The sequence below is a fragment of the Symphodus melops genome (genome assembly GCF_947650265.1).
Source record: "Symphodus melops genome assembly, chromosome: 8".
Lineage (NCBI taxonomy): Eukaryota > Metazoa > Chordata > Actinopteri > Labriformes > Labridae > Symphodus > Symphodus melops.
The window spans coordinates 11,402,583-11,413,495 of NC_136698.1; the positions used below are offsets into that span (position 1 = coordinate 11,402,583).

The 10,913-nt window shown below is 40.1% G+C and overlaps 1 long non-coding RNA gene across 1 annotated transcript; it reads left to right on the plus strand.

The window, feature by feature from the left end:
* Positions 1-401: 401 nt before the first annotated feature.
* LOC306828472 lies at positions 402-1,530 on the plus strand. Its single transcript, XR_013779752.1, has 3 exons — positions 402-450; positions 1,057-1,174; positions 1,294-1,530. It is a non-coding gene; the product is annotated as an uncharacterized lncRNA (long non-coding RNA).
* Positions 1,531-10,913: the final 9,383 nt, after the last annotated feature.

Consider the following 10,913-nt stretch of genomic DNA (forward strand, 5'->3'; position numbering starts at 1 on the left):
TCCCCATTGTGACCTCAATGCCTAATTACCAATTAAGGATCAACTCCTAGTGACCAACAGAAGAAGAATGCAGCAGAACAGGGACGTCTTGAATGTAAATGAGTCAGAACTCTCTTAATAAAGAACATTCATTTTTGTTTTCGCCTCTTTCTACAAATGGTTTGACGTCGTAAGAATAATAAAGTACATTTAGAAAGGGAAGATATTTTTAATCGACACAGTTCTGACTCATTAACATTCAGTAACATCCCAGTGAAACTGCATTCCTCGTCTGTTGGTCACTGAGGAGTTAAACCTTAATGGGTGATTAGGCCTCAAGGTTACAGTGAAGACTGCAACTGAGGAGCACCCTACATTGTACTTAATGGCTTACTGTTAAAGCAGAGTAATCACTGGGAGATCAAATCTTTTTTAATAGGCCTTTGACATGTCACAACAGGGAAAACTCAGGTAAGAAAAATACAATTAATGCCAAATTCCTTCAAACAGATATTTTAGCATTCTGGCTCATTGTCATGGCTTAGAGGGACACTTGTACTATTTAATAACGTAGAAAGAAATCGGAGGGTTGTTGGTACTTCATGCTGAATGAAAAGGAAATCATATAAAGCCCCGTTTCCACACAGCAGTACGGTACGGATCAGAACAGTTTGGTACGGTTTCGTTCGATTAAGCATGATCCCGTTTGTGTTTCCACAGCCACCCGTTCCCTATTTGGTAGGCGTCGTGTAAGCCGAATACCCGCTACGTAATAGCATCACATGATAGCAGCTAACAGCTAATAAATTCCATAAAGGAGAAAAACGCGACACAAACAAAACCAACGCTGAAAGACATCCAGCATCTACTCTGCCACTGGCATGTGACTCTTTATTACAAAGCTTTGTTTCAGAGTGAGCTACAGCCGCCTACTGTCCTTGGTTTAAAAACTTTAATGCCAACACAAATGTAAGACATAACGTGTAATATATTTGATAATTCAGTTCAGTTATGTTTTCAGTTGTAGGTTTGTTAGTGGTTTTTCTCTTCTCCCCCTACTGTTTCTGTCTCCTGCAGGTATGTGAGTGGCAGGGGGTGTGGCTGGCTTCGCCACTCAGCAGACAAGGCACACCTAACTCCAATCAGTAATCATCTCCTTTATTAGAAACTGGTCTTCTCTCCTCTGCTGTGCCAGGTAATTCTGTCTTGTTCGGAGGTGTCATCTTGCACTTCATGTTTACTGAGCTTTGTAGTTCTGTTGGATATTTTTTGTGCTCTTAGTTAGTCCTTTAATGTGTGTTCTCTTGTGTCCAGATTTGCTGGTGTGCCTCAATTTTCCTCACCGGAGCTTCCAGATTGGTGTTGTGGAGTTTTTCTGGCCAGCCAGCTCCCTGCCTTCACTGCCTGCTTGTTTTTTGTTGAACATCAAAACGGGTGTTAAGCCTTTTAGTCCTGTGTCAGTCTCTATATCTTGGTGTTCAACTCAACCTTAACAATCTTAGGCACATTAAAAGTTCAGTCCACAAAGTTGCGAAGTAACCATGAACTGATATTTAGGAAAACAAGTGGACATCATAAAAATGTTCAGTGAAATTAATTGAATTTGTTTGCTTTTACAGATTTGACTGGTGCTGTCATCAAATGTAAAATTACAGCAGGTAATGAAAGAGAACAGGTAAGAACCCAAAAGTAGGATCTGCAAACAATCAAGGAAAATATGAAGTCCAAACATTTCTATTCCACTAAATGATCCAACCACAAAAGGTAAACTAAGATGACAAGGATCAGGCACAGAACCAGAGTCCAGGCAGTCAGGCAGAGGTTCAAACACGCAGTGTAAGGAATCAGGTAATGAATGTTGGAAAGCTTAGTGTAGCACAGGAATGGACTTGTATTTATTTTGGGCTGAATCTAATCGGTGAATAAGAAGCAGGAGGGTGATTGGGTGAAGCTGAAAAGGGGGTTACCAGAGGTCAGGACAGAGTAGCGGTCCTGAAATGACATTAGAGTGACTAGATTAGGCTGACTGAATGCAAGAATGATTGAAAACTGTTTGATAAGCACACCATGTGGTTCCTGATGACACAGACACGAATTTGGCATCACATCTGCAGAAGTGTTTTGTTTATTCTTGCCTAGAAGTTTAACCAGCTAATTCAGTTTCAGAGGTAGTAAAACAAAGCATTTACTGTTCAAAACATTCCAGTGTTAATATGAGAAAGTATGTTCATGCTTGTGAAACCAACAGCTAGTGATCCAGACAATCTCACAGCAGGGAATTAAGCCACTACAGACCTTTAAAACAAGATTATCCAACTAAAGTAACTCCATGCTCATGCAAACAGTTACATTTGTCTTTCAAACAAAAACTTTAGCATGCTATTATGTAGCGGCATGTAGTGTAGAGGTTGTGAATATTTGCATAATCAGAAAAATAACATGCACAATGTTGTTATCCTTGCCTACTGGATTACAATATAACATTGCATAACACACCCTTGTTTGAACTTCAGTGGTTTCTTGAATGTGCAGGCTGAAGGCAAGTGATGTTATATCGTTATATTTTATTAATATTGTCTAAAATATAAAAGGCTGCTGCCATGTCTTGTTAGAAGACTAAACGTGTTGATGTGCAATGTAGGTAAAGAGACACAACTTGGAGAGAGACAGCACAGTGACAGGTGGGCTTGTTAGTACAAGTGATCATTTTCACTTTGCATTTTCAGTAATTGTGAAACATCCTTATGCAAGAGTCAACTCAACAACAGCAGCTTATGTTGCTCAGAGTGAATCTAGTCCGTTATATGATGAAGCTTTCCAAATGTAATCACCCATGGCAATTCAACTTTTAAAGGAAAATGTTTTCAGATACTTACAGGAGATGTAAATCAGCAGTAAGGTCAGTCATTGACCATATACAAGATCATCTGAGACCACAGCTGCATACTGTGAGAAAATCGTTACAGTCATTATTTTTGTGTTTCATCCTTTTTTTCATTCAGTGTTTTGTTATACATTTTGTGCCATTTATTCCATTACTGAGTGTCACTTGAAGGCTTCATGCTGCATCATGTCCATGCTTGTGATTGATTAGGGTATCAGATATTAAGATTTTCTTGGACGCTTTCACCAAAGAATTTACATGTTGGCTGTCAAAAAAACAAAACTACATAAATACACAGGGGGCGGCAGTGGCTCAGATGTAGAGTCAGTCGTTTTTCAACTGGCAGCACAGTGGTCTGATCCAAGCTCCTGCAGTCAACTTGATGAAGTGTAACTGGGCAAACAATAAACCAGGCCTATTCAACTGGGGGTCCTGGAGCCAATTCCGGCCCACAGACCAGGCGTGTTAATGACTGTCATTGTTACCACAATAATTTTTTTAAAACAGCACTGCGCTCCTGTTTAACAGAACATCTTCTGTGCTTGCAGCCTATCACAAGCTTGAGTTGTTGATAAGGGAAACAGCTTTTGTGTACTGCTGTGATGGGCTTGCTTGTCTGGCCCCTGGGTCCTTAGCTTTCTGAAAATTTGGTCCCCTGAAAAATAGAAGTGAATAGCCATGCACTAAACCCTATATTATTCTTTGTGTAATAACTATGGCACGTGAATATGGATACAATTTATTAAGACTGAACGTCCCTTTACTCACATCCTTTGCTGTGAGAGTGTGTACTTTTGTGTAAAAGGGTGAATGTCCCATGACATGCTTTGAGGGTTAAGGAGACTAAATTAGTGCGCTCCAAGTAGAACTCGGCTCACCATGTTTGGACTTAATTATTAAAAGCCTTAAGGTCATCTGGATGTCACCTTCTAAGAATAAAAGTAACACTGTGGTTTTGTCTCCTTTTGCTTCATAACTGCCAATATATTCAGTTGACGATGATGTTGGAGCGACATCACACAGATCAAACTGAATAATGGAGTCAACGGCGAGTGCTCGAGTATTCATACCCATCCCTACTTTCTAAATGGTGTAAGAAACTGAATTGTCAGTAACTTCTTAAACCATTCATGAGCTGAATCTGCAAAGATCAAACAATGTTCATTTAAAAATGTCTTACTTTTAGCTCAACACATCAGTATTAAGTTGGCTTTGGCTGTGTTTCCAATTGTTCATGCTTGAGTAGAGCCTGTCGCCCTAACACAAATACTTTGAAGTGTATTTTTATTACCCAGATGTTTTGAGTTGGTGGACAATGGTGGACTGACCTGCCAAGGAGTAAAAATCCTTGAAATATCTCCACTATGAAGTCATTTATAAAATAAAACACAGGGGGAGTGGTAACAAGGCCGGCATACAAGGAGACAAGATAACAGATTCAGACAAGTTTTAATAGGAGTTTTTTGGTAGGCTGCAACATATTGGGAAATGTACCAACATGATTAAAATAAATCTATCAATGCAACCACCTTCTTTCAATCATAGGGAGGCATTCCCCAGGGGCTGAATACATTTAGTTTTCTTTCATGATTACTGCAGCCAAAATTCCTGACGATGTTATGTTTTTTTTCTGGAGACAGGTTGTTTCGCAGAAAGGAATGGACAAGTACAGACTGTGCTATTCCAATTTGGCTGTTGTCCAGCCTTTATCAAACTGCAGCCTCAATTTATTTTCATTAGTTGCCTTCACATGTATTAGTAGAAATGTGAGTCTGTGTGAGCCTGACAATTGCATACAGTGTTGTGCTGATTCCTGGTAAAGCCTTTCCAGTATTTTATGTGAGCTTTCTGATTAATTGGGGGCCTGTTTTTATTTACGGTTGAGGGCCCCTTTTCTTTTGAAATGCTATCATGAATGATTAGAACAAACTCATTATGGCTAGCTAAAAGTTGCCTTTCTTTGCCCCCCCCCCCCCCCCCCCCCCCCTTTTACTGTGTGTGCTGTATAATTGAGCGTTGTGTTCATACAGTCTCAACAATTTGCTAACAGGGGCATGCTGAGCCAATAATTAGACATGGTAGTCATCCCGTTTATAATGTGGTCCCTGCTGAAAGCTCACAGAAATATTTCCAAACAATTAGTAGTAGTAAGCCCCCCCATGTCCTTGAACAATGAATTGAAACCTCATTTCCTCCTATAGAGAGGCTTTTCTACGACTTTCAAAGGACTTTACTGAAGCCTCTCATAGGGCCTCGCTTTCCAACAACCCTCATTTGTTTGCTTCTCGTCCTTCTGTGTTGACACAAACAAAAGGAAGAATCTGCTAAATCTGGCTGTGTTGTTATACCTCTGACCCGCGTACAGTACACAATATCCAGAAGGACAGTCTAGAGCCTTTGTAGACCCAAGGCCCATCCCTCCATTTGTCTTCATCATAGAGAGGTTTCAAGTCTCAGCAGTCGCTGCTGATGATGGATGCAGTACCACCTTCGTGTGTGTTTGTGTCTGTTTGCCTGGAAGAGGCAATAAGTGTGCAGGTTGTTATAGCAGGAGGAACCCTGACACAGTGACCAGGGCACACGAAGGATATAACAACCTGCTCATCTTACATTATCTGGCTCATTACGCGGATACCTCAGGAGAATTTCATTTTCATTCTCGGACTGCTTCCATGGTAACGGTAAACTCTGGAAACCTTGTATGTCAGACTACTTATATGATTCCAATTTATCCATATATTTCTACATAAACATGTCCTCTGTTTACTTCACTCATACTTCAATGTATCCAATTTCTCTGGTGTAGCAGCTTTTTGTATGGGCTTGTTTTTCATCAGTCCGCTTCAAGAAATTTAAAACCACAGTGGTTCATAATTGACCAATAACAATTGTTTATGCAATACTAAATGTGCCCTGAATCAGTTACTTAATATTGAAACTAACAAGGGACAAAGTTCCTGGGAGGAGCTCAGGCATGATGAAGATAAAGTGCCCTTTACACTGAATGAGGTCAAATATTAGAGATTAAAAATGTTCCCTTCATTAATGGTCTTCATCCAACTCATTCCCAAGGACATTGGTCATTTTATCATTGTTATTGTTTTCTTTGGGTAATAAATGGTTTGGAGCTGCAGCTATCAAATATTTTAGCAATTTAGTATTCTATTGAATATCCCAATCGATTAATTGAGTAATCAAATAAATCATACCTTTGCTTCAGGTTTAACTCATCTCAGGTCGTCCCTACAAACTTGCTTGTAGTCTGTGCAGCTACCCTGGTAACGCCTCCTTGTTACAACCAACCACCTTGCTCTCCAGCTGCTGATGCTCACCATATTACTGACAGGATCCCAAATTAACTTTTTGATTCACTGGTCGAGGTGACAGGTAGATGAAAAATACAGGCCAAACATTTTTAATGGCTGAAATTAGAGATAGTGTTTTTGTGTCACCGACACATCTGTTACTTTACATTTAATTGCATTATAAAAGCATTATATTCTGTTGAATCAATTACAGATTCAAGTCATAGAGTCAATCATTTTATCAGATCAGATCAGCTTTTTTGCATTTCCAGACAGACAGCTATTGAGAGACAAGAAACACCAGAAGAGGGGCGGGGGTAATGTGCACCAAACATTGACAGCAACAAAATAATAAAAACCTACTACCAGTGTGATGAGAACTACCGCCTCTGTGCATGGGGAAGCTTCTCTACCCCCTTAAGCCCCTGGCTTGAATTATTTTGGCTTTAGCACAAGAAGGTACTTTAAGTATCCTAGTTAAGCTTGTGCATTTCCGAATAATCAGGTTTCTCCATTCAGAAATCTACCCTGTTATCTGACCCGTCTCCTTCAATCAGATGCTTTTTCAGAGATTAAGCTTACCGTTAAAAGCAGCAAATGATCACAGTGTGCAAATGCAGCCTGCCACTGTATTTGTGCATTAGTGGGTGTATGTATTTACATGTGTCTCTAAGTATCTATTAAAAGGAGTGCTAATGGGGGGTTTCCCCAGTGCATTCCAGAGGTCCTCTGCAGATTAGAGTGCAGATGTTGTGTTGATTGATTTCATCTGTATTTCTTGCTGCATTTTCGACAGGATGGGCCTCTAAACCATCAAAGTGTTAAACACCTCACAGTAGTTCCTTGTTTCATGATGTAACTTACACCCAAGCCGAGCATTCCTAAGAATCACACTGCCGAATGGAGACTGTATGTGGACAACTCTTTCTCCCAGAAAAAGTAAAAGTGAATGAATAATGCAATATGAGCAGATATAGCAAATCTATAGGACTGTGTATTTCCTGTATTATTTTTAAAGACAGCTGTAAATTGTGATATCCAAAGACACAGTATCTATGCAGCAGTATGGCAGCCACAGTAAAGCAACATTTCCTGTGCTTGATGTTTGTGAAGGATTGTCATTGAATAGAAGTTGCGAAAGTTCCTATTCAAGCCCTGAGTTAAAATAACTCGACTTTTAGAAAAAAAACTGTATAATATTTACGTTCTCTGCTGTTGCTCGATGCTTGCTAGCCCGAATAAACGTGTACTATAAACTTGCATCTGAAGACATCTGTGAGGGACATTAACTTGCTGTAGATCCAGCACAAACTTTACCTGATTAAGTTCTAAAATGCTGTCATTTTCTTTCTGAATCAGAACTACAGGTGTGGCGGCAGTGTTAAAGAAAAAGCTTTTATGCTAGCTCTGCAGCTAGCAGCTGATTTACATTTGGATTGAGCCAAAAGAGACGTTCAACCCTGATAATTGTTATTTTGCCAAATTAAGCTTAGCTAAACTATAAGATTTCACATCAATATTTATATGGTCATTTTACATCAATGGCACAGTAGATCCAACTCATGTTCAGAATGTAGATTATTCTGGGATCATTAACACATAGAAAGGTTGTTCTGGGAACAGTAAGACATATGCAGGCTGCTCTGGGACCAGTAACACAAAGCTAGACTGTTCTGGGATCAGTAACACAAATATAGACGGTTCTGGGATCAGTAAAATATTGGTAGGCTGTTCTGGGATCATTAAAACAATGATTCACTGTTCTTGGGTGAGTAACACATAGGTAGGATGTCCTGGGATCATTAACACATAGGTAGGCTGTTCTGGGATCAGTAAAATACAGGCAGGCCGCCCTGGGATCAGTAATATAGGCAGGCAGTTCTGGGATCAGTAACACAAAGAGTCACTCTTCTGGGGTGAGAAATACATACGTAGGTAAGATGTCCTGGGATCAGAACATTGGATCTTAATCATGGGCTGCAGAACCATCTGCTTGATTAATGTATGCTAATGAGACAGTGTTGCACTTCATTGTAAATCCGAGGTCTTTGAGAAACTGTTCAAACTTGATACATCTTGGAATGTAAAATTCCCTCAGAGGAATTCCAAAGTTCATAGATTTGTTGTAGATTTGGCGCCACAACCATTACAGCGAACAAATATTTGCTTTTAGAAAATGAAATGAAAACACCTCTTAGAGCTCTTTTCTGTCAAATATTTTACAATTTCTTTCCAATCTGTTGGTCTGCCTTCCCTCATCCGTGTCTGTCTAGCTTGTGTTAACCTGTTTAATTTTGCTCCCTTTCTCCCCTCTTCCGAGCCTTTCTTTCCAGCTCTGCTTCTTTTTGGCAGAGTTAACTGGGCTCATGAGAAATGATTGCATTGCTCTCATCCTACGTATGAGAGAACAACCTCTCATGCATATTTGAAGGATGCACACGATCATGAAAAAAATATGCAAACAAATGCTGAAATCAAAAAAACTTTAACTTCATCATTGATGACCGAAAAAGCTTAGGACAGACCATATAAGGTAAACTGTTATTGCCAAGGGAACACAGTAAGCTGCACTGTGAGCATTTGATTACCCACATAACTTTTGCAGAAGTGAGTTCGCACAAGAAAATAAGACATTCCCATAATCCCATTGGGTTGAAATAACTTCTTAGTTAATTTTAGGGGACTTATGTTGACATGGATACACATGGAAACACTCAGTTATGGAAAGGGACGTAGATGTTCTTATTTTTGTTTAAAATAAAAAAGCAATGTCCCCCTTTTTTGACCCACATAACCAAACAAAAAGAAAAGAAAACAATTGTTTTCTACTCTTTTCCACATCTTTACCACTGAGCTGTGTGATTTATATAACTGCACACATCAGAAATACAAAGTTTTTTACTCTACCTGAAAGAATACAAGACTTTCTTAAAAAGCTCTGAAGCAGACTGAGCTTCCTCTTGGTAGATATAGAAGCTATAACCTATATTTGGCTTGGACCCAGAGGATGAATGAGACTGGGTTGCTGGGGCTGAGCTCTGCACTGGAGCTACAACATCTGCTCCTGTGTGATATGAGCTGTCCGAAGATTACGGCTACTCGGACTCCGGGGCCTGCAGAGATCAGGCCTGCTGTGTATTAACCTGGATAGAGTCACCAGACAAGAGCAGCTGTTCTGCAACAACTCTCACACCAAGGGAGTCCTGCAAACAAAATATATGTGGGGATTTTTGGCCCTTGTACCACACCCCCACCCCACCCCAACTACCACCAGAAAAACAAAACATCTGGTCATGCCCTCATTGATAGGGGGTGTTACATAATCCAAAACGATTTTGCATGCTGCTGTGTTGATAAATGCCAACCTTTTCTGTTGAGTGAAAGCCTGGCACTTCTGAAGCCCCTTTCTTTATGAATGACCCTATTAGGAACGGGGCTTATGCCATGCTGTTTGCTGGATTGCTGTTGTGTTTGTGTGCGTCAGTGTGCTTGCTTTGCTGTTCTTATGAAAACCAGCTGGACATTTAGACCTTTGGAAAGAGCTTGTTTTGTCAACAGGGATCCTCATTTCAAATTCAGGACAGGCATCTGTAAGAATACAAGTTTAATTGTAGGATAAAACTGGAGATTTAAGGGTTTGTATGGAAAAAGTACCCCCCGTTAAATAACGGTAACAAGGAGTAAGTTTAGGGGCTAATTATAGATTTTCACACTTCTTCAGGAGGAACAGTGCTCAGAAGTAAACTATACTACAGCAAAACATTGTGACATTTAATATCCGTGTTACATATAACCATATTTTGTGTTGATATGTTTTATTTTGAAATACTTATAGAGAAATTGCACTCTGTTGTTGAAAGACAGGCTTCACACACACAGGCCAGGGTCACACTCAGTGCCAGGCTCAAGGCACAAGGCACAAGTCTCATGGCCTTGTAATTGAAGAGAATACATTAACCTGGGTCTGTGTTCTTTTAAGCCCCATTTCCATCGAGCGGTCCGGCGCGCATTTTGCGGCGTCTCCATATACTAATCCCGGGAAAGATTCCCAAATAACCGATCCGCGGCACACAGCCTTCACTGAAACGAAGCTTGATTGAGTTTTCGTAATAAAGAGTCACATGCCAGTGACAGTAGATGAACTGCTGGATGTCTTCCAGCGTTGGTTTCATTTGTGTAGTGTTTTTCTCCTTTGTTGAATTTATTAGTTAGCGGTTAGCTGTTAAAGGTTAGCTGCTATCATGTGATGCTATTTACATAGCGGCTATCGTCATCCGGCTTACACGCCACCTACCAAATAGGGCACGAAACGCAAACGGGATCGGGGTTAATCGAACCAAACCGTACCAAACTGTACCGATCCGTACCGGACTGCTGTGTGGAAACGGGGCTTTAGTTTTAATGAGTAAAATAACATGAAAAGTTAAGTCACTAGCGAAGTAATGTTTGACTCAGCTACACAAGATGGAGTTATGCCCTGCCTAAGCTAGTAAAGGGATACTTCACCCATTTGCATGAAGCTTTGTATCATTAGAATCATGGTAGTAGTGTTGAATGGTTGTGAGTCCAGCCCTCATTTTGCCCTGAGACGAGAAAAATGTGTTTTTCTTTGCCTGGAAGTTTTCTTCATGTGATGCAATATGACGATTTTTGCATCACATAAAGAAAACTTTCAACTTATCCCTCTAGTAACTGCTGGACCATGTTCAGGTTTACCTACAGTATGTATTAATGTTACATGTATG